The 20558-nt window shown below is 49.6% G+C and overlaps 2 protein-coding genes and 1 long non-coding RNA gene across 4 annotated transcripts in view; 2 read left to right on the forward strand and 1 right to left on the reverse strand.

Moving 5' to 3' along the window:
* Positions 1-20558, reverse strand: part of LOC146010058 (uncharacterized) — a 341065-nt gene that overhangs the window by 59590 nt on the left and 260917 nt on the right. The gene's annotated exons all lie outside the window — the stretch shown is intronic.
* Positions 1-20558, forward strand: part of LOC146010115 (uncharacterized) — a 65467-nt gene that overhangs the window by 39204 nt on the left and 5705 nt on the right. The window lies entirely within an intron of this gene.
* On the forward strand, positions 14067-18691 carry LOC146010122 (uncharacterized). The gene is made up of 3 exons (XR_014444728.1): positions 14067-14172; positions 16220-16297; positions 18219-18691. It is a non-coding gene; the product is annotated as an uncharacterized LOC146010122 (long non-coding RNA).

Consider the following 20558-nt stretch of genomic DNA (forward strand, 5'->3'; position numbering starts at 1 on the left):
CCCCACCCCATTTATTGGCTGACTCCGTTCTAAGGGCAACACAGTTGCGACAATAGGAAACAGGTCATACCTGTATCCTGTAAAGAGAGAGTGTGAGCGACCCGCACCATATATGGTACGTAGAATATTAATATCGATTTTTAATGTATATGTGAATGGCAGTAAGCCAACCTATGGGAAGTCTATTATATATAATCACTATCCTCCTAGGTTAAGGGTGCCGTCTACTGATTAGAAAATGGAAATTCATGTAGAAAAGAAAAAGCAAATCAGTTTAACTGTGACGCACTCCTACTTCACAAAAAAAGTCAAAATTGGCTAAAATTCAAATGAGTTTATTAAATGATTTATAATATTAAGTATCACTAACAGGTCATCATTATTTTAATAATAATTTTAAAATTTTAATATATATTAAACAATGTTTGACCCGATATTTTGTGTCCCTGTGTCAGGGATTACAATGGCGAAAATGTTAAAATAAGAAGAATGATAGATATAGAGAAAAAGAAATTTGTAGAAAGATTAAAATTATTCTCTGTTGGCCGTTTAGTATAGAGTGTTTCTGAACGGCAGGTCACCACCCGTTCTCATATCTGGTACCCATCTGGCGCATGGACATTTTTTGATTATAATGTATACATGTGTATAGTGGAAATCACCCTCTGAGAAATAAATAACCGCCTCAAGATACACGTGATATTTAAGTCCATCTGAGGGCCAAGGTTGAGCTGATGTGCGGTTTAAATAACGCACTCACAGGATTAAGCTTATACTAATATAGTACACACTCCATGGTGGTAGCATTACAGTGAATGTGTCACTTTTACTGATCACTTAACTAAGTAATAAAAAATAAAAAGACTAGACAACGTTAGCGGCAAAGTTGGGAATAAAAACCCATTTATTATTACATTTCAATTTACATTATACTTACCTGAATTGATAACAGGAACCATTTCAGAAACACTCTATACTAAACGGCCAACAGAGAATAATTTTAATCTTTCTACAAATTTCTTTTTCTCTATATCTATCATTCTTCTTATTTTAACATTTTCGCCATTGTAATCCCTGACACAGGGACACAAATTATCGGGTCAAACCTTGTTTAATATATATTAAAAATTTAAAATTATTATTAAAATAATGATGACCTGTTAGTGATACTTAATATTATAAATCATTTAATAAACTCATTTGAATTTTAGTCAATTTTGACTTTTTTTGTGAAGTAGGAGTGCGTCACAGTTAAACTGATTTGCTTTTTCTTTTCTACATGCATACCTGTATCCTACAACCAGTTAGATTGACACAACACCTTAGAGAAGAACCTCAGGTAAAGGTAGATGTAGCTGGTGTAAGACAAACCTTTTTGGTTGATACAGGGGCGGCCAGGTCTGTTCTCAACACTCCTCTCAATTTGGGTTTCACTGATCAATCGGTAGCAGCAATTGGGGTAACAGGAAAAGTGCAACATTACCCATAGACCAGCAGAGGTTACAATCGGGCCTCTGCATACCAAACATTATTTCCTGTTGGCTGCAGTGGCTCCGACCAACCTCCTGGGTAGAGACTTACTATGTAAGATGGGATGTGTCATCTACTGCACCCCTGATGGTGTATTTTTGGATACTCCTAAAAACCTTGCACAGGAAGTACAAGATTTGCTGGACACTACTCAGAGGTTAATGTTGCATTCAACTGTTATAGATTCATATCCATCTAGGGTAGCTGAAATTACAGCTCAAATACCGAGTTCCCTTTGGACTAAAGATGGACAGGATGCTGGGTTAATGGCAAATGTAGCTCCAGTAGAAATCCGTTTAAAAGAAGGCAGGTTAGCCCCAAAAATACCACAATACCCTTTAAAACCGGAAGTCGAACTAGGTCTGTACCCAGTGATACAACAATTACTCCAACAAGAAATCCTAGTTCGAACCTCTAGCACGGCCAATAGTCCCATCTTACCTGTTAAGAAGAGTGTAGGGGGAAGTGATACAGATTAGTGCTGGACCTAAGAGGGGTAAACAAAGTAGTTGAGAGCCAATTCCCCGTAGTGCCAAACCCAGCTGTCATCCTGATGCAAATCCCACCTCACTGTACACATTTCACAGTCATTGATTTGTGTTCTGCCTTCTTCTCTGTCCCTTTGCACCCTGACAGCCAATATCTTTTTGCTTTCACTTACAGAGGAGTACAGTATACCTGGACCCGACTCCCTCAGGGATTCATAGGCAGCCCTAGCATCTTCTCTCAGGCCTTGCATGATTGTTTACAATCCTTTCAACCCTTGAGTGGTTCGATACTAGCACAATATGTTGATGACTTATTGTTGTGTTCTGAATCACTGGAGTCATCAGTGGATGACACTAGACAGCTGCTGATACACCTCTCAGAGACAGGACATAAAGTATCGAAGGATAAATTACAATTATGCCAGACCAGGGTTAAATATTTGGGCCACTGTCTTACCCAAGGGTTGAGACACCTCACTGACGACCAAATCCAAGCGATTCAAAACATGGTACTGCCGCAGATCCGTACGTTCCTAGGCATGTGTGGATATTGTCGCAATTGGATCCCAGGATTCTCTATTCTGGCATTACCACTACAAGAAATGGTTTCCTCCACTAAGCCAGATCGGGTCTCTCATACTGAGGAATCCGAGCTGGCCTTTGAGGAATTAAAGGCGAGCCTAACAAAGGCCCCAGCACTGGAAATGCCAGATTACGGGAAACCCTTTGAATTGTACGGTAAGGAATCAGCTGGGTGTGCGGCAGGAGTACTTGTCCAAAAACATGGTGATGCCAACCGACCAGTAGCGTACTACAGTGGCCTATTGGATACAGTAGCACGTTCACTCCCAACTTGTTTACAAAGAGTATCTGCAATAGCACAACTAGTAAACAAGAGTGAGGATGTGGTGTTAGGACACGATTTAACTGTTTATGCTTCCCATGCTGTTTCTGCTCTCCTAAACTCTGCCCAAACTCGCCATGTGTTCTCAGCACGGTTCACCAAGTGGGAACTGGCACTGATGGCCCCAGTAAATATTACCATAAAGCAATGCAACACATTGAACCCAGCCACATTCCTACATCATGTGCCCTCCAAGGCACAAAGGGTGGGGGTTGATGGGAATGTTGCTGTAAATGGTAAGGCAGAGTTTAGTGAAAGTGAGGACAAACATGATTGCATGACCTACCTGAATCAGACCTTTACAACACGTCCTGACATAAGTGACAGCCCATTAAGTGAGGTAGACATAACCTTATTCACTGATGGCAGCTGTCATAGACAAACGGAGACGGGAGAGCTGTGCACAGGCTACGCGGTAGTAGATGGAGAAGGTATTGTGGAAGCTGAACCCCTTGGACGACCTCACTCTGCACAAGTAGCGGAACTGGTGGCACTGACCAGAGCATGTGAACTGGCCAAAGGGAAGTCAGTTAACATATATACCAGATATAGACTCCAGATATGCTTTTGGGGTGGTGCATGATTTTGGGGCCCTATGGCGCCTCAGAAATTTCATGACGGCTGCTGGCACACCAGTGGTGCATGCGTCATATATCAAAAGACTCCTGGGAGCTATCCAGCTACCAGAGTGGCTGTTATCAAGTGCAAAGGCCACACATCAGAGAAGGACCCGGTGTCCTTTGGTAACAGCCGCGCTGATGAGGCAGAGAAAAGGGCCGCATGCCCTGTAAATATCTCTTCTTCCCTTACGAATCTTTGCACACTTAACATGGTATCCACATCAAAACTGATAGACATGCAGAATTTGTGTTCCCCACAGGAGAGGGCAGCATAGAAGTCGAAGGGATGTGGTCAGGAGTCCACCGGACTCTGGAGAGATGGACATGGAAAACCAGTAGCCCCCAGGGCATACCTTCCTAGTCTAGCTGAGGCGGCTCCCGGGCTGACACACCTCGGGAAGGAAGGTATGTGCAAGTTGGGGAAGGCCTACTGGTGTGCACCAGGGTTCGCTTCTCAAGCAGGTAGAGTGGCAATGTCATGCCTCACCTGTTTGAGGAAGAACATTGGAAAAGCCATCCCAACAGAGCCATCCCGCATCCCTCCTACAGAAGGCCCTTTCCAGGTAATACAAATCGACTTCATACAGTTACCACCCTGTAGAAATTTAAAGTATGTGTTAGTGGGCCTTATTCGAGTTCACTCTTTCAGACAAAATCCTTCTTAGATGGACAAAACCATGTGCACTGCAGGGGGGCAGATGTAACTTGTGCAGATCTAATTAGATTTGGGTGGGGTTTTACTTCAAAGTGAGATCTATATTGCAGTGTTAAAATAAAGCAGCCAGTATTTACCCTGCAAAGAATCACCAAAAAATCACCAAATCTATTTCTATCTGCACATGTTACATCTGTCCCCCTGCAGTGCACATGGTTTTGTCCATCTAAGAAGGATTTTGTCAGAAAGAGTGAACTCGAATAAGGCCCAGTATGTGTTGACATGTTTTCCAATTGGGTGGAGGCTTTCCCCGCTGCCTCCAACACTGCTACCTTTACAGCTAAGAAAATGGGTGACATTCTATGCTATACGCTAAATGCGCATGTTTAATTCGCACACCATATCGCCGCAAATCGCCTATTTTCAAATCGCATTTTTCAGCCTAAATGCGCAATATTAAATGTGATGCGCATTGGAGGCTGAAAAGTGCGAATAGGGGCGATTTGCGGCGATGTGGTGCGCTGTTTTTAGTCCTGAAAATGTGCGATTTTCATGTGTGAAAATCGCACATTTGCAGGACAGGGCAAGGTGTAAAAAAAGAACCGAGCGCGGGGTCCCCCGCCCGAGTGTAACCAGCCCCGGGCTCACTGAGCCGCTGCTGGTGACATAAAATCAGGGTCCCCGACAAATAGGGGTCCCCTTGATTTTATGAAACCAGCACCGGGCTCAAGGTCCGGCGCTGGTTCCCAAAATACGGGGGACAAAGTGACTAGGGGTCCCCCGTATTTTAAGAACCAGCACCGGACACAACCAGCCAGCAGGGTAATGCCACAGCCGGGGGGAGACTTTTTATACAAGTCCCCCCGGCCAAAGCATTAACCCCCTGGCTGGTCAGCATGGGCAGGGGTCCTGGGAAAGTGGGGACCCCCCCAATGAAGGGGTCCCCCCCCTCCAGGACTTACCAGCCCATGCTGATAGTCCGGGGCTGTCCTCCATGCCCCTGGGCTGTGGGCATGGAGCTGATGCTTTGTGTAAAAAAAAGAATGATAACTATTGTTTTACACTGGCGAACTATCAGTCCCAGCAAGCCTACCCCGCATGCTGGGACTTGGGGAACCACAAGTCCCAGCATGCGGGGCATTAAAGTGCCCGCTGGCACTTGTAGTTCTGCAGTGTAAAAAATAGTGCACAAAAACACACTGACACCCTGTGAAATAAAACTTTGATACACACAAAACACACTGATACTTACCTACCTTGAGCCCGTAGGTCGGTCCCTGGATCCTGGATTCGTCCTCCGGGGCTCCAGGGCAGAAGAGTCCGGTTCCGGGGCCTTGGTCCTGGTTCCGGGGCTGGTCCTGGGGTTCTGGGGCTCCTGGCGTGAAGAATCCGGGGTCCGGGATCCGTGGTAGTCCAGAGGGGTACCTAAGGAGGAAAATCCTACTCACCTGCTCCCCGGCGGCGACCCCTCCGGTGACAGCGCTGCTCCCGAATGGTACCCGGCTTGAAGGAGTTGGTCCGGCGGTGAGATGTTGCTTTCTCGACGTCTGTGAACAGAATGATTTCTCGGCCAATCAGGAGCCGAGAAAGTCGGCTCCTGATTGGCCAGAAATCATTCTGAATATAGACGCCGACGGAGTAACATCTCAGCGCATCCAGAGCAGAGATGTTACTCCGTCGGCGTCTATATTCAGAATGATTTCTGGCCAATCAGGAGCCGACTTTCTCGGCTCCTGATTGGCCGAGAAATCATTCTGTTCACAGACGTCGAGGAGGAAACATCTCACCGCCGGACCAACTCCTTCAAGCCGGGTACCATTCGGGAGCAGCGCTGTCACCGGAGGGGTCGCCGCCGGGGAGCAGGTGAGTAGGATTTTCCTCCTTAGGTACCCCTCTGGACTACCACGGATCCCGGACCCCGGATTCTTCACGCCAGGAGCCCCGGAACCCCAGGACCAGCCCCGGAACCAGGACCAAGGCCCCGGAACCGGACTCTTCTGCCCTGGAGCCCCGGAGGACGAATCCAGGATCCAGGGACCGACCTACGGGCTCAAGGTAGGTAAGTATCAGTGTGTTTTGTGTGTATTAAAGTTTTATTTCACAGGGTGTCAGTGTGTTTTTGTGCACTATTTTTTACACTGCAGAACTACAAGTGCCAGCAGGCACTTTAATGCCCCGCATGCTGGGACTTGTGGTTCCCCAAGTCCCAGCATGCGGGGTAGGCTTGCTGGGACTGATAGTTCGCCAGTGTAAAACAATAGTTATCATTCTTTTTTTTACACAAAGCATCAGCTCCATGCCCACAGCCCAGGGGCATGGAGGACAGCCCCGGACTATCAGCATGGGCTGGTAAGTCCTGGAGGGGGGGGACCCCTTCATTGGGGGGGTCCCCACTTCCCCAGGACCCCTGCCCATGCTGACCAGCCAGGGGGTTAATGCTTTGGCCGGGGGGACTTGTATAAAAAGTCTCCCCCCGGCTGTGGCATTACCCTGCTGGCTGGTTGTGTCCGGTGCTGGTTCTTAAAATACGGGGGACCCCTAGTCACTTTGTCCCCCGTATTTTGGGAACCAGCGCCGGACCTTGAGCCCGGTGCTGGTTTCATAAAATCAAGGGGACCCCTATTTGTCGGGGACCCTGATTTTATGTCACCAGCACCGGCTCAGTGAGCCCGGGGCTGGTTACACTCGGGGGGGGGGACCCCGCGCTCGTTTTTTTTTTATTTAACCATTTATTTGACTTTTTAAAGCAGAACCCTGCACAGAACATTGCGATCTGTGCAGGGTTCTGCCTAATTCACCTAACAGACCCAGGTCTGAAATAAGTGCGATAATTAGTCACTTAAATAATGCGATGTGCAAATGCGCATAGCATTAATTAAGCGACTTGTATACTTTTCTGTGCGCAAACATCTGGATGCGATAAAAATGCGAATTAATCTCGCATTTTTATTCACCAGACCTTTACGCACAAAATATGCGATTTTAGCCCCTGTGCGCATCCCATTAAATCTGCGATTTAATGGGAAAATGCGATAGCGCCATTTTGTGGTCTAATTACCGCAAAATCGCGCTAATCGCAGAGCATAGAATGTCACCCAATATGTCAAGAGTTTGTCTGTAGATATGGTATCCCAAAGGTTATTGAGAGTGACAGAGGCACTCATTTCACAGGAGAAGTCTTCCAAGTCATGTGTAAACTCCTGGGAATTAATAGTAAACTTCATACTCCATACCGACCCCAAGCGAGCGCCAAAGTTGAGAGAATGAATGGTAATATTAAGAATAAATTGGGTAAAGTTATGGCCGAAACAGTGTTACTATGGCCAGAGGCACTGCCCATTGTGCTGTATAGCATTAGGACCACTCCCAGGGCTCCGCTTAACCTGTCCCCCTTCGAGATATTGTTTGGCCAGCAGCCACACGTCATGATAGACCCACAAGATGATCTAAAATGTAACAATGAACTGACTGTGAGATGCTGTTCCCTGACAGGAGCAGCGGTGAGGACAAGACAGAAGGGCCCTGACACAGATAGCAGCTGCTGTGTACACCACACAAGGGATGCAGAGCAGGGAGAGTGCCAGAGGGGATGCATAGCAGGGAGAGCTCCTCTCCAGCACAGTGCCTCCCTGCTTTGCTTATACTGCTGAGCGGATAAAGCTGGCTCTGCTCACAGCCTGCCCAACTCTTCCTCCAGTCTATCCTGCTACTCCTCTAGCACCTGCCCTGCTCCCCCTCCAGATTGTCCCTCTGCCCCAGCCCACCCCCAATCCTCTGGGCCGGAGTCATCCATGACATGCCTCCTTTAGTCTGCAACACTCCCCCTTTGATTGTTTCTCACTCGCTCCTCATCCTGTCGCCTCCTCAGGAGAAGGGAGAGAGCGGCTCAATTTCTGTTGGTGCAGCCTGTGACACTGGTGGCAGGCAGCTCATGTGCTGGCCGCCGTGTCACTCCCTTATGCTGCAGCGCTGTAAGCATGACATGGGGGATCGCCGAGCTGCAGGTTAAGACCAGAAGAGCCGCATGCGGCTCGAGAGCCACGGGTTGGCCACCCTTGGTGTAGGTGGTGTCCTCATGGTAGATAATCAGCTTGACGGGAACCCCCAGCGGTACCGGATGTCATGAGAGCGGAGTGCAGTGGTAATGGGAGCGTATGCTCTTCTGTTAGCCAAGGTTGCGGGGGAAAAATCTTGGAAGATCTGGAGGCCTCCCAATGTGTCAGTATTCTTGGATTCTCGGGCAGCTCTTAAAATTCGCTCTTTGATTGTAAAGAAGTGGACTCGTAGGAGGGTGTCTTTGGGTAGATCGGCAGAGACTGTTTTGGCTCTTGGGAGACGGTGAATGCGGTCGATCAGAACATCTTTGGGGTCTGAGGTAGGAAGGAGTTTGCAAAATAGGGTGGTGACGTAGTCTTCTAGCTCTGAGTTGGCCACAGAATCAGGGATGCCTCTGATTTTGACGTTGTTACGTCTAGACCTGTCCTCCAGGTCCGCTAGTTTGGCTTTAAATTGGCTTATCTCCTGTTGTTGCCGGTCATAAGATGTTATGAGATCATTATGGGATGTGACCAATTCCTCCATTTTCCGTTCCAGGTGATCAGTTCTGTCCCCCAAAGCTATCAGTTCTGTTTTGACTTCACGGATAGCTAGTTTTAGGTCTTTGGCTATCTCCGCCTGGAACGCGGAGAAGACCTGGCAGAGGGATTTCACTGTCACCAGTTCATCAGAGTCGGTACCGATCCCGGCTCTCCCAGTAGGAGAGGCCATCTCGTTAATCGCTCCCAAGGGAGTAGATATATGCTTTGGGGGGCTGGTATGATGTATAGGAGTTTGGGAGGGCTTCCTGGATGACAGGGATATTTTAGAGGGCACAATGTCTTTGGCTTTCTTGGAAGGCATAGTGATATGGGGAGCACTCGGACTGAATAGAGAGAGAGTGTTTGGTACCGTGGGGGTAAAGCCGCAGGTCACTTTGGCATATCTGCTGCTAGAAGCGCAGTGTTAGCGAGTGGCAGCTGCAGAGATAGGATGCTCACATCTCAATGCTGTTACGGTGGGCACTTGTAAATCACCTTGGTTATTGCCCGTACTAGGTTCCCCACCTGAGTGAAGGCAGGCTCAGCTAGGGCAATCTGATCTGGAGATGTAATGAATACTAGAGTGGGCTTGCAGGTGTGTTTAGGGTACAGCCCAAACCCCTTTGCTTGTGGGGTATAGAGTTGTCTGCACACTCAAGGAGAATGGGGTGAGGGTTTATCTGCAGAGAAGGAGCGCTGGGAGGGTGGGTTTTTCAGAGGCTGGTAACTCCCAGGGGATTAGGGGGAGATGCTGCAGTGGAGTACACTGTGATGGTGGCAGGCCCTGACACAGCGCCCAGCTTGTGTAGTGGCTGTGATAGTGTGGGGCTGATGGCTGCTGTTTTCAGCCTCTGGCTGTCTAGGAGCGCGGTGCAGGGATGAATGTCCCCTGGGGGGTACTTACAAGCGGGCGAGGGGGTGCCGCTGTCCCGCTTCCTGAGGTGCGGTGAGGACAGAGTGCACACTCCTCCGTCTCCAGCACCTGCCACTACGACGCCCGCCGCTGTGGTCTGCGGCGGTCGGCGGGGACAGTTCTATCCCTTTCAGGGGACAGCAGGGTCGGGCAGCAGCTGGGGGAGGGAGCACACCAACCTTATCTGCTGTAATCGGCTCCGTGCGCGGCTTCCCGGCGGTCCGTGGTATCACGCCGGCTCAAAATCGACGTCACGCCGGCTCAAAATCGAGGTCCCGGCTCCGGCCTCCAGACCAGGCCGCAACCTGCAGAAGTGCTGAAAAGCGCTCCCCGGCTCTGCAGCTGGGGTCAGAGGCGGTTGGGAATCAGAAGGGGTCAGGAGGGGTGCAGGTAAGGGGCAGGACCGGTACAGTAGGTGGGCAAAAAGGTAAAAGTTAGGTTGGGGATCGCAGGAGCTCCTGAGAAGCAGGTCAGCCCCCCTGACTGACACATTTTAAGAGATCCACAGGGGGAGCTGATTATTTCACTTGATTCTATGAGGTGACATAAAAAAAAATGCACTGTGTAGGACCTGAGGATTGACTTTGAGAACCTGTGTTTTATTGTGTGAGTGTGTGCGTGTGTGTGTCCCAGTGACATTACTAATAATGTGGCCAATCACTTCACTAGGACCCAGTGACATCACGGACTATGAAGTCGACCACTTCCAGGAACCGGTGACATCACTGATAATGTAGCCTATCACTTCACTAGGACCCAGTGACATCACTGAGAATGCAGCCTACCACTTCCAGGAACCGGTGACATCATTGATAATGTAGCCTGTCCAGGTACAAGAACTAGTGACATCACAGCCTATCCCGTCACTTGATCCAGGGCATACTTGGGTTACTGAACTGGAACAAAACAGTTGTGATTTTAGACCCAGTGGAAAAAGAGGAGAGCCAGGTTGACTTAACCTCAAATGACCTGGAACCCCTTTCTTGCCTTCATTTTTTATTTTTTTACCTCCTGCATAGCAAAGTTCATAAATTGTCCCAATCAGCAACCTGTGAGGTAGCTGAAAAATAACCCCTGTGTAACAAGAGACCAAAGTATTAGTCCGGCCAGGCCCTACCCCACAACAAAGCCAAACGGTTAGCAGTCCCTCCTTCATTTACGCCAGGATACGCACAGAGTCCCAAAAATATATATATACATATATGGGGATCAGAAATACTGCGTTAAGGAGTCCAAGATTGTGGCAGTTAGCCAAGGAAGGTATAGAGAAGTGCTGGAGGCAGGTAGGAAAGGGGTCCTGGACGATATGATCTTCCTTCAATGACTCATACCTAATATCTGGCCGGCACCCTCTAGGAGGCAAAACAGCAACAGGGGCTGTAGGAGATCTCACACTTTGATGGGATGAAGCCTGAAGATTCGCTGTACCAGCATCGGGGACAACAAGAGAAATCTCGATCCGGCAGGCGATAGAGACAGATCTCAGCCTATATTAGCAAGCTGACCCCTCCAATACTCCGGGAGGTGCTGCGCTCCAGGAGGTCCCAGAGACGGCGTACACGCTGCAGAGAGATGGAGACCAGTGGCCCCGCCGAAGGGCAAGAAGCACTATATATCCCCCACTACAGGAGAGATGTAGAGGCAGAGGACCACTGGCAGGGGCACAGGCGGAGCCGAGGCCGCGGTGCAGGCTGCACAGCAAGGGAATCGGAGGGCCCCGCAGTATAGTCCCCCGAGTAGCCATCCACCGAAGAGGCGTCCAAGCACTCAAGCGCTGCAGCAGGAGTCCGACAGAGGTCCCACCACTATATAGGAAGACGGGGATTGCAGTCGGATGGCCACTGGTGAAGTGCGCCACTAGTTAACTCCCTTCAAGATGGCGCCCGGACACGTCCCATCCGGACCCAAGCAGGCCGAAGTCTCCCTCGCCACCACTCCAGCCTCTCACCGCGGATGCCGAGCAGCTCACCACCCTCAGGGAAGGACCAGACGCAATCGTAGGTTAGAGCAGGGCGGCCGATCTGCCGCTAGCAGGATATATACACAGGATTTCTAGCGGAGCTCACGCTTCCCACCGCCACTCAGGAGCTCAGCCAAGCCACGCCCGGAACTAATCAAATTGACTTAATTAGTACAGAACTGTCATTCAGGCAGTGGTTATACTCACTTAAAGGTGTGTGGTAAACCACAAATATTTTAGTCAGGTTAGTATAGGAAAAAAATCTTCTTGAGACATGATCTATGAAAGATTTTTAGAATAATGACGGGGCGGGGAACATGAAGATTGGCGCGCCTGCTCGCACCCTGCATCTGCACGTGCGCAAAACATTGGTCCCCCGTGCAAACGCACAGGGGACCGAATCAATCAGAATAATCCTCTTACCCAGTGATCTGAGGTGACGGTGATTCTCATCATGTCATCCTTGTACAGATCATTGTGTTCCTTTATTTACTCCGGCATTTACACACACCTTATAGGAACCTGACAAAATGATACAGTCATCACCAAGACTCCTCTCCCGGTGTTACTGTATAATGCCCCATTCCCAGCAGTCACCTCTCCAGTCACATCCCCCGGTGTTACTGTATAATGTCCCATTCTCAGCAGTCACCTCTCCGGTCACATCCCCCAGTGTTACTGTATAACGTCCCATTCCCAGCAGTCACCTCTCTGGTCACATCCCCGGTGTTACTGTATAATGCCCCATTCCCAGCAGTCACCTCTCCGGTCACATCCCCTGGTGTTACTGTATAATGTCCCATTCCCAGCAGTCACCTCTCCGGTCACATCCCCCCGGTGTTACTATATAATGTCCCATTCCCAGCAGTCACCTCTCCGGTAACATCTCCCGGTGTTACTGTATAATGTCCCCATTCCCAGCAGTCACCTCTCTGGTTACATCCCCCGGTGTTACTGTATAATGCCCCATTCCCAGCAGTCACCTCCCCGGTCACATCCCCCGGTGTAACTGTCTAACGTCCCATTCTCAGCAGTCACCTCTCCGGTCACATCCCCTGGTGTTACTGTATAATGCCCCATTCCCAGCGGTCACCTCTCCGGTCACATCCTCCTGTGTTACTGGATAATGCCCCATTCACAGCGGTCATCTCTCTGGTCACATCCCCCGGTGTTACTGTATAATGCCCCATTCCCAGCAGTCATTTCTCCGGTCACATCCCACCCGGTATTACTGTATAATGTCCCATTTCCAGCAGTCACCTCTCCGGTCACATCCCCCGGTGTTACTGTATAATGTCCCATTTCCAGCAGTCACCTCTCCAGTCACATCCCCGGAGTTACTGTATAATGTCCCATTCCCAGCAGTCACCTCTCCGGTCACATCCCCCGGTGTTACTGTATAATGCCCCATTCCCAGCAGTCACCTCTCCGGTCACATCCCCCGGTGTTACTGTATAATGTCCCATTTCCAGCAGTCACCTCTCCAGTCACATCCCCCGGTGTTACTGTATAATGTCCCATTCCCAGCAGTCACATCTGCAGTCAGGTCCCTGTGTCAGTGATAGAGATAAGAGTGATGTCACTGTGACGCTCCCAGACCCCTCACCTCCCCAGTCACGCCCCTGTGTTAGTATTAGCGTTACATGTGACGTCACTGTGGCAAATATATTGCCTCTGTATTATATCAGCTCTGCCCCTGTTAGCACATTAGGCTAGAGTGCCCCTTTCAGGGATGGCACCTAGTAGCCTTTACAATCTCCCATAGCTTTGCCACTTGTTACCATGGTGATGTGTGCCACAGTCTCTGCTCTCCTGCCAACCTGTTGATTACAATTGGAAGAGAGTTGTCCATAAACAAAATGCTGCCAGCAGGGCGGCGCTAGGCTCATAAGACACAGGCCGGACACTGTGAATGGGGTATTATTTCTGATGTCTCCAATCTTTAAATCACTCTCCCCTAATAAGTGAGGGCACTGTGATATACAGGGAGTCTGGATATGAAGAAGACCCTTACTTCTAGTCTGGCCCCGCTATGAGGAATTGCCCTAATACCATAGGGAAGGGCTGCAGGATAAGGCAGGACACACACTGCTGGTAACAAGCCTATGGCAGAGGGTGGGACAGGGCCCCAGTCACTGTATTGGGATATACAGCTATGATGTCCCCCCTCAGCCACAGCCCCACAGCACACGTGTAAGGCCGGGAGCACAACAGCAGCAGCAGCTCCCGGGCGTTGCACAGAGACTCACTGTATATTAACATCACCGGCTCTTTGCCATCTTCCCCCCCTGTCTATGGAGACACTCATCCGCCGCCGTCGCCCGCTATCACACACAGTAGTCAGTACTTCCTGGTTATGCGTTCCAACCGTCTTCCGGATTGTGCGTTCCACCGTTCTGCGCACTCGCTCTGGGCCCAGGGATGTTTCCCGTCAACGAACAGCCCCTCCCCCTCCTCGCTTCCGGGGGCGTCAGGCAGCCGCAGCAGGGTGACTCGGTGAAGGTGGGTCGGCAGTAATCTACCCGGTGAGTGGGTGTAATTCCCGGTGCCCATGACCACAGTGCAGCATGCCATGTATTCCCCTATCGCACTGTCTATTGCTGCGCAGTAACACTTCTCATATGGTGCAATGGTCAGAGCTCATTGACCACTGCATTCCTCTTATGTGATGTGGCTAGGGTGCAGTTATCAGCTCTATATATATATGTGTTTGTGTATATGTGTGTGTACACACACACACTCTCACTCTCTCTCACTCTATCTGTGTGTACTTTTATATGTGTTTGTGTATATGTGTGTACACACACACACACTCTCACTCTCTCTCTCTCTATCTGTCTGGGGGACAGATTAATGACGCTTACATCTCCCCCAACCATTTACTAATCCACCCATGTAGTGGCTACAGGGCCGGCACCTGGAGGGCGGCAGTTCGCCCCTCACCCCCAGCGAACTGTGTAAAAAACTTGCGTCCCTGCAGTGCTGTAGCGGGCAGGGGTGTCCGTGCCGCTGGGGAACCTGCGGCGCTGTCATTGTGTATAAAGCTGGCTGCGGCCTGCGGGGTCCCTGCAGTGAATAGAAAATAACTAGCGCTATGCGCACAGCGGCGCGGGAAGCGCTAGTTATTTTCTATTCACTGCAGGAACCCCACCGGCCGCAGCCAGCTTTATACACAATGACAGCGCCGCAGGTTCCCCGCTACAGCACTGCAGGGCCGCCAGTTTTTTACACAGGTTTTTTTGATTGAGGGAAACCATTTGGTTCTCCTCCATCAATGGCAAACGTATTTGACATCGGCCAGAAATCCATCTATCTACTGCAGCTACAGGATAACGATAAGTGCCTGCACCGATACACCCGTGTACACCTGCCTGTGATATACACTGCTATATTCTGTACATGCAAGGTAACCCTTTATCCTGTTCGCTCTGCGTTCACTACAAATAAACCTACATTCTCGCTAAGCCTCCAAAAGTGTGTCGTCTGCCAACACCACAAGCATCGCTATATCCTCTGCCAACACCACAAGCATCGCTATATCCTCTGCCAACACCACAAGCACCGCTATATCCTCTGCCAACGCCACAAGCACCGCTATATACTCTGCCAACACCACAAGCACCGCTATATACTCTGCCAACGCCACAAGCACTGCTATATCCTCTGCCAACACCACAAGCACCGCTATATCCTCTGCCAACGCCACAAGCATCGCTATATACTCTGCCAACGCCACAAGCACCGCTATATACTCTGCCAACGCCACAAGCACCGCTATATACTCTGCCAACGCCACAAGCACCGCTATATACTCTGCCAACACCACAAGCACCGATATATACTCTGCCAACGCCACAAGCACCGCTATATACTCTGCCAACGCCACAAGCATCGCTATATACTCTGCCAACGCCACAAGCACCGCTATATACTCTGCCAACGCCACAAGCACCGCTATATACTCTGCCAACACCACAAGCACCGCTATATACTCTGCCAACGCCACAAGCACCGCTATATACTCTGCCAACGCCACAAGCACCGCTATATACTCTGCCAACGCCACAAGCACCGCTATATCCTCTGCCAACGGCACAAGCATCGCTATATACTCTGCCAACGCCACAAGCACCGCTATATCCTCTGCCAACGCCACAAGCACCGCTATATCCTCTGCCAACGCCACAAGCACCGCTATATACTCTGCCAACGCCACAAGCACCGCTATATACTCTGCCAACACCACAAGCACCGCTATATACTCTGCCAACACCACAAGCACCGCTATATCCTCTGCCGACGCCACAAGCACCGCTATATCCTCTGCCGACGCCACAAGCACCGCTATATACTCTGCCGACGCCACAAGCACCGCTATATACTCTGCCAACGCCACAAGCACCGCTATATACTCTGCCAACACCACAAGCACCGCTATATACTCTGCCAATGCCACAAGCACCGCTATATACTCTGCCAACGCCACAAGCACCGCTATATACTCTGCCGACGCCACAAGCACCGCTATATACTCTGCCAACAGTTTTTTCACTTAACGGTTTCTCATTTCAGAGTTACCAGCACTGATAACAAGTTGCGGGCTGTGGAGGAGGCAGCGTGGGGATCCAGTGTTGTGTCCGGCAGCCTCAGGTAATCACATCTAATATTACTGTGTTGTATAGGTGGCGCAGACTGTTGTGCTCTGTGGTTATAATGCAGGTGGAGCAGCCTCTGGTGTCCTGAGAGTGTTATATAATATATGTAGATCAGAGTCTTGTGCCCTGTGACAGTGAAACCAGACCCACATCATTAAAAGATGAAAACGTGAATGCTTTCCATACGATGATCATAATGAAAGCATAATATAGCAGTGAGAAGGGCTCTCTAGCATAGGGTGAACGTGTCCTGACCATATCTGATCGATGAGGTCTAGATGGAAATCACGTCTTCGGCCACTAATGGTGGGACGTGTGGTGTTAGATGCCTGAACATAGGCTAGATCGTCAGTAACAGAAGATCGACGCAAGTAAAAGCTCGATGGGAACGTGGTAGACAGCGACAAGATCGACACTAGTTTTTCATGATTTTTTTGTTAGAACCAACTTGTTCATGCTTTACCATTCAGTGGACATAGAGGGAGAATATCATAGTGTTCCGAGTGTGGCGAGCCAAGTGAGGAGACACAGTGCACTTATACGGTTTTCATGTCCACCTATGTCAATATAGACACCCAAAATGCGAGCGAGGGATGAGAGAGAAGTCGGGACATGCTGATAGGAAATTGAAGTAAGGATTGCCATCGGTGCTATCTCTAAGTACCTTTGGGGCAGATTTATTATAGCGGCGCTAAGAGCGCCACTATAATACTCCCCGCTTCGCCTCATTAGCGAGGCGGAGCAGAAGGGGACACCGACAAGATCTACTAAGATCTTGCCGCCGAAGCGGGGGACCTCCAGCGATGTCCCCTCCAGCTGACAGCGCGTCAGTGCTGTCTGCTCCTCCCCGGCCGGCTGGACTGCGCATGCGCGGGATCTCGCTACTCACACGAGATCTCAGCGCCAACAGCTGCAGGCGGCGATGCCCTACGCCCACAGCAGGGACAGCGCTGTCCCTGCTGTGGGCGTAGGGCATCGCCGCCTGCAGCTGTCGAAGTCGATAGCTGCAGGCGGCGGAACGGTCGGCGATGCTGACCGTTCATAAATCAGGCAAATATCGTAGCTGCGCTATGCCTACTGGCCCACAGCGCCGCCGATAAAGTACCCGGCCAGGAGGTGTGATAGATCAGGGGAAGCGCTATCCCCTGCCTTAAGGCACGGGGATAGCGCATATTCCCCTGATCGCCAGAGAATAAATCTACCCCTGTGCTCCTCTTCTGAGAAAACTGCCAGCCCTTAGGACGGAGAAACGCACCAAGAGCCCGGAGCGCCATTAGGCAGCATTTCTTGTCCCTTCAGTGGTCTCCCTCTCTGTATCCGGACTGACCAGTAATTATACACGGACTTTCCATTGTCCCCCAAACAGACGCGGTCACAGTGTGGATACCGCACACCGCAAGGAACTGTGCAGACTTAAACTTGCTGGTGAGTGGGAGGTCCACGGTTACATGAGACGTTCCACCCAATATTGCCTGTGCGACAGCTGACATTGGCTGGCGGCTGCGGCCGCACCTTGTGTAACCGATCACTGGAGTCTGAGGTCTCCCTGCATACAGACATCCCTTTGTCAATCGCCATTGTGACAGCCGGTCCCGGCTGGTGGCGGCACCCGTACACTGTGCTCCTGTTCATCACCTACAATTGCCTTACGTGGGTGCACCCACCACCTCAATACTGAGCGGTCATCTGTACCTATTTCAAATACCCCAATAAAGAGGCTCCCCCTTTCTACCCAATATCCGCATAATATAGGATTGGACAATTCTTTGTTTATTCTAACCCCAATTATTAGAATCTATATATAATGCACGAAATTTGCCAAGGGTTATTTTGATTAATATTTATAACATTGTGATTATCAGTGTTGTGATTAATATTATTACCATTATTATTATTATTTTTCTTGTGTACATCAGGCATGTCAAACTCAAAATCTCTACTGGGCCGAATAATCAAGTCTTGTGCGGGCCGCAAGAAAAAGAAAGTCTTATTCGCAATTCTACTCTCCTCTATCTAATAATAACAATATCACATATCAGCTGTGTTATACCCCTTCATATATGGACTCCATGGAGGTTACTGCACCCCGCTGCTGGCACCTTCTCCCGGCAAGGCACTGTGAGGCTACTGCACAGCTTCTGCTGAAGCAGGGTCTGCATGTCCCAAATGTTGACATAGTTGCCATGGACACCATATCAGTGCACCGCGTCCCCTCGCACGGCTCAGTGCACTCTGCACACTATCATATTCTCCCTCCACACCCTAGTGGATGGTATTGGAATGACATACCGTATGTCGGCACATGTCATCTATAAAAAAAAAGTGAAAACAAATGTCGATCTTTCCAATGTCAACCTAATGCTTGTTTGCCAACTAATAAAAGCCGAAGGTGAGAGAGATTACATTTAATAAAAAAGATATGTGTGGTTTTATTTTCTTAATCAGGGAAAAGGTCTGTCTGATATTATGTGGGAAGCTACAGAGGGAGAAGAAGACACTGATGTGACTGATATTAAGGCAGAAGATACAGAGGGAGAAGAGACGGATGTGACTGATATTAAGGTAGAAGATACAGAAGGAGAAGAAGAGAAGGATGTGACTGATAATAAGGCAGAAGATACAGAAGGAGAAGAGACGGATGTGACTGATATTAAGGTAGAAGATACAGAGGGAGAAGAGACGGATGTGACTGATATTAAGGCAGAAGATACAGAAGGAGAAGAAGAGACGGATGTGACTGATATTAAGGTAGAAGATACAGAAGGAGAAGAAGAGACGGATGTGATTGATATTAAGGTAGAAGATACAGAAGGAGAAGAAGAGACGGATGTGATTGATATTAAGGTAGAAGATACAGAAGGAGAAGAAGAGACGGATGTGATTGATATTAAGGTAGAAGATACAGAAGGAGAAGAAGAGACGGATGTGATTGATATTAAGGTAGAAGATACACAGGGAGAAGAAGAGACAGATCTGAATGGATATCAGCACTGTAAGGAGGAGGAAATTCCTACAGATATCAGCACAGGTGAGTAATAGTCACTTATTACAGAGAGTCGCATATTCTCCTTGTTCTGTCACTACAGCAGCCTCTTATCCTGCACCCTCCTCTGTCACTACAGCGGCCTCTTATCCCGCACCCTCCTCTGTCACTACAGCGGCTTCTTATCCTGCACCCTCCTCTGTCACTACAGCAGCCTCTTATCCTGCACCCTCCTCTGTCACTACAGCAGCCTCTTATCCTGCACCATCCTCTGTCACTACAGCAGCCTCTTATCCTGCACCATCCTCTGTCACTACAGCAGCCTCTTATCCTGCACCCTCCTCTGTCACTACAGCGGCCTCTTATCCTGCACCCTCCTCTGTCACTACAGCGGCCTCTTATCCCGCACCCTCCTCTGTCAGTACAGAATAATGAGGGTAGTGTATCTGCCCAGTGAGGGAGTCGGGAGCTATCAGCCCCTATTATACTCCTGCTCTCCCCTCACATCATGTCACTGTGTGTTACCAGCCCAGAGATCTGACCAGTCTTCTCCCCACACTCTCTGGTGTATCTCATACATCAGGAGCCATCAGTCCCTATTATACTCCTGCTCTCCCCTCACATCATGTCACTGTGTGTTACCAGCCCAGGGATCTGACCAGTCTTCTCCCCACACTCTCTGGTGTATCTCATACATCAGGAGCCATCAGTCCCTATTATACTCCTGCTCTCCCCTCACATCATGTCACTGTGTGTTACCAGCCCAGGGATCTGACCAGTCTTCTCCCCACACTCTCTGGTGTATCTCATACATCAGGAGCCACCAGCCCCTATTATACTCCTGCTCTCCCCTCACATCATGTCACTGTGTTACCAGAGATCTGACCAGTCTCCTCCCCGCACTCTCTGGTGTATTTCCTACATCAGGAGCCATCAGCCCCTATTATACTCCTGCTCTCCCCCTCACATCATGTCACTGTGAGTTACCAGCCCATAGATCTGACCAGTCTCCTCCCCACACTCTCTGGTGTATCTCATACATCAGGAGCCATCAGCCCCTATTATACTCCTGCTGTCCCCTCACATCATGTCACTGTGTGTTACCAGACCAGAGATCTGACCAGTCTCCTCCCCGCACTCTCCGGTGTATCTCATACATCAGGAGCCATCAGCCCCTATTATACTCCTGCTCTCCCCTCACATCATGTCACTGTGTGTTACCAGCCCAGAGATCTGACCAGTCTCCCCCCCGCACTCTATGGTGTATCTCATA

The sequence above is a fragment of the Crinia signifera genome, chromosome 6, assembly GCF_055691185.1.
Source record: "Crinia signifera chromosome 6, ASM5569118v1, whole genome shotgun sequence".
In the NCBI taxonomy this organism is placed as follows: domain Eukaryota; kingdom Metazoa; phylum Chordata; class Amphibia; order Anura; family Myobatrachidae; genus Crinia; species Crinia signifera.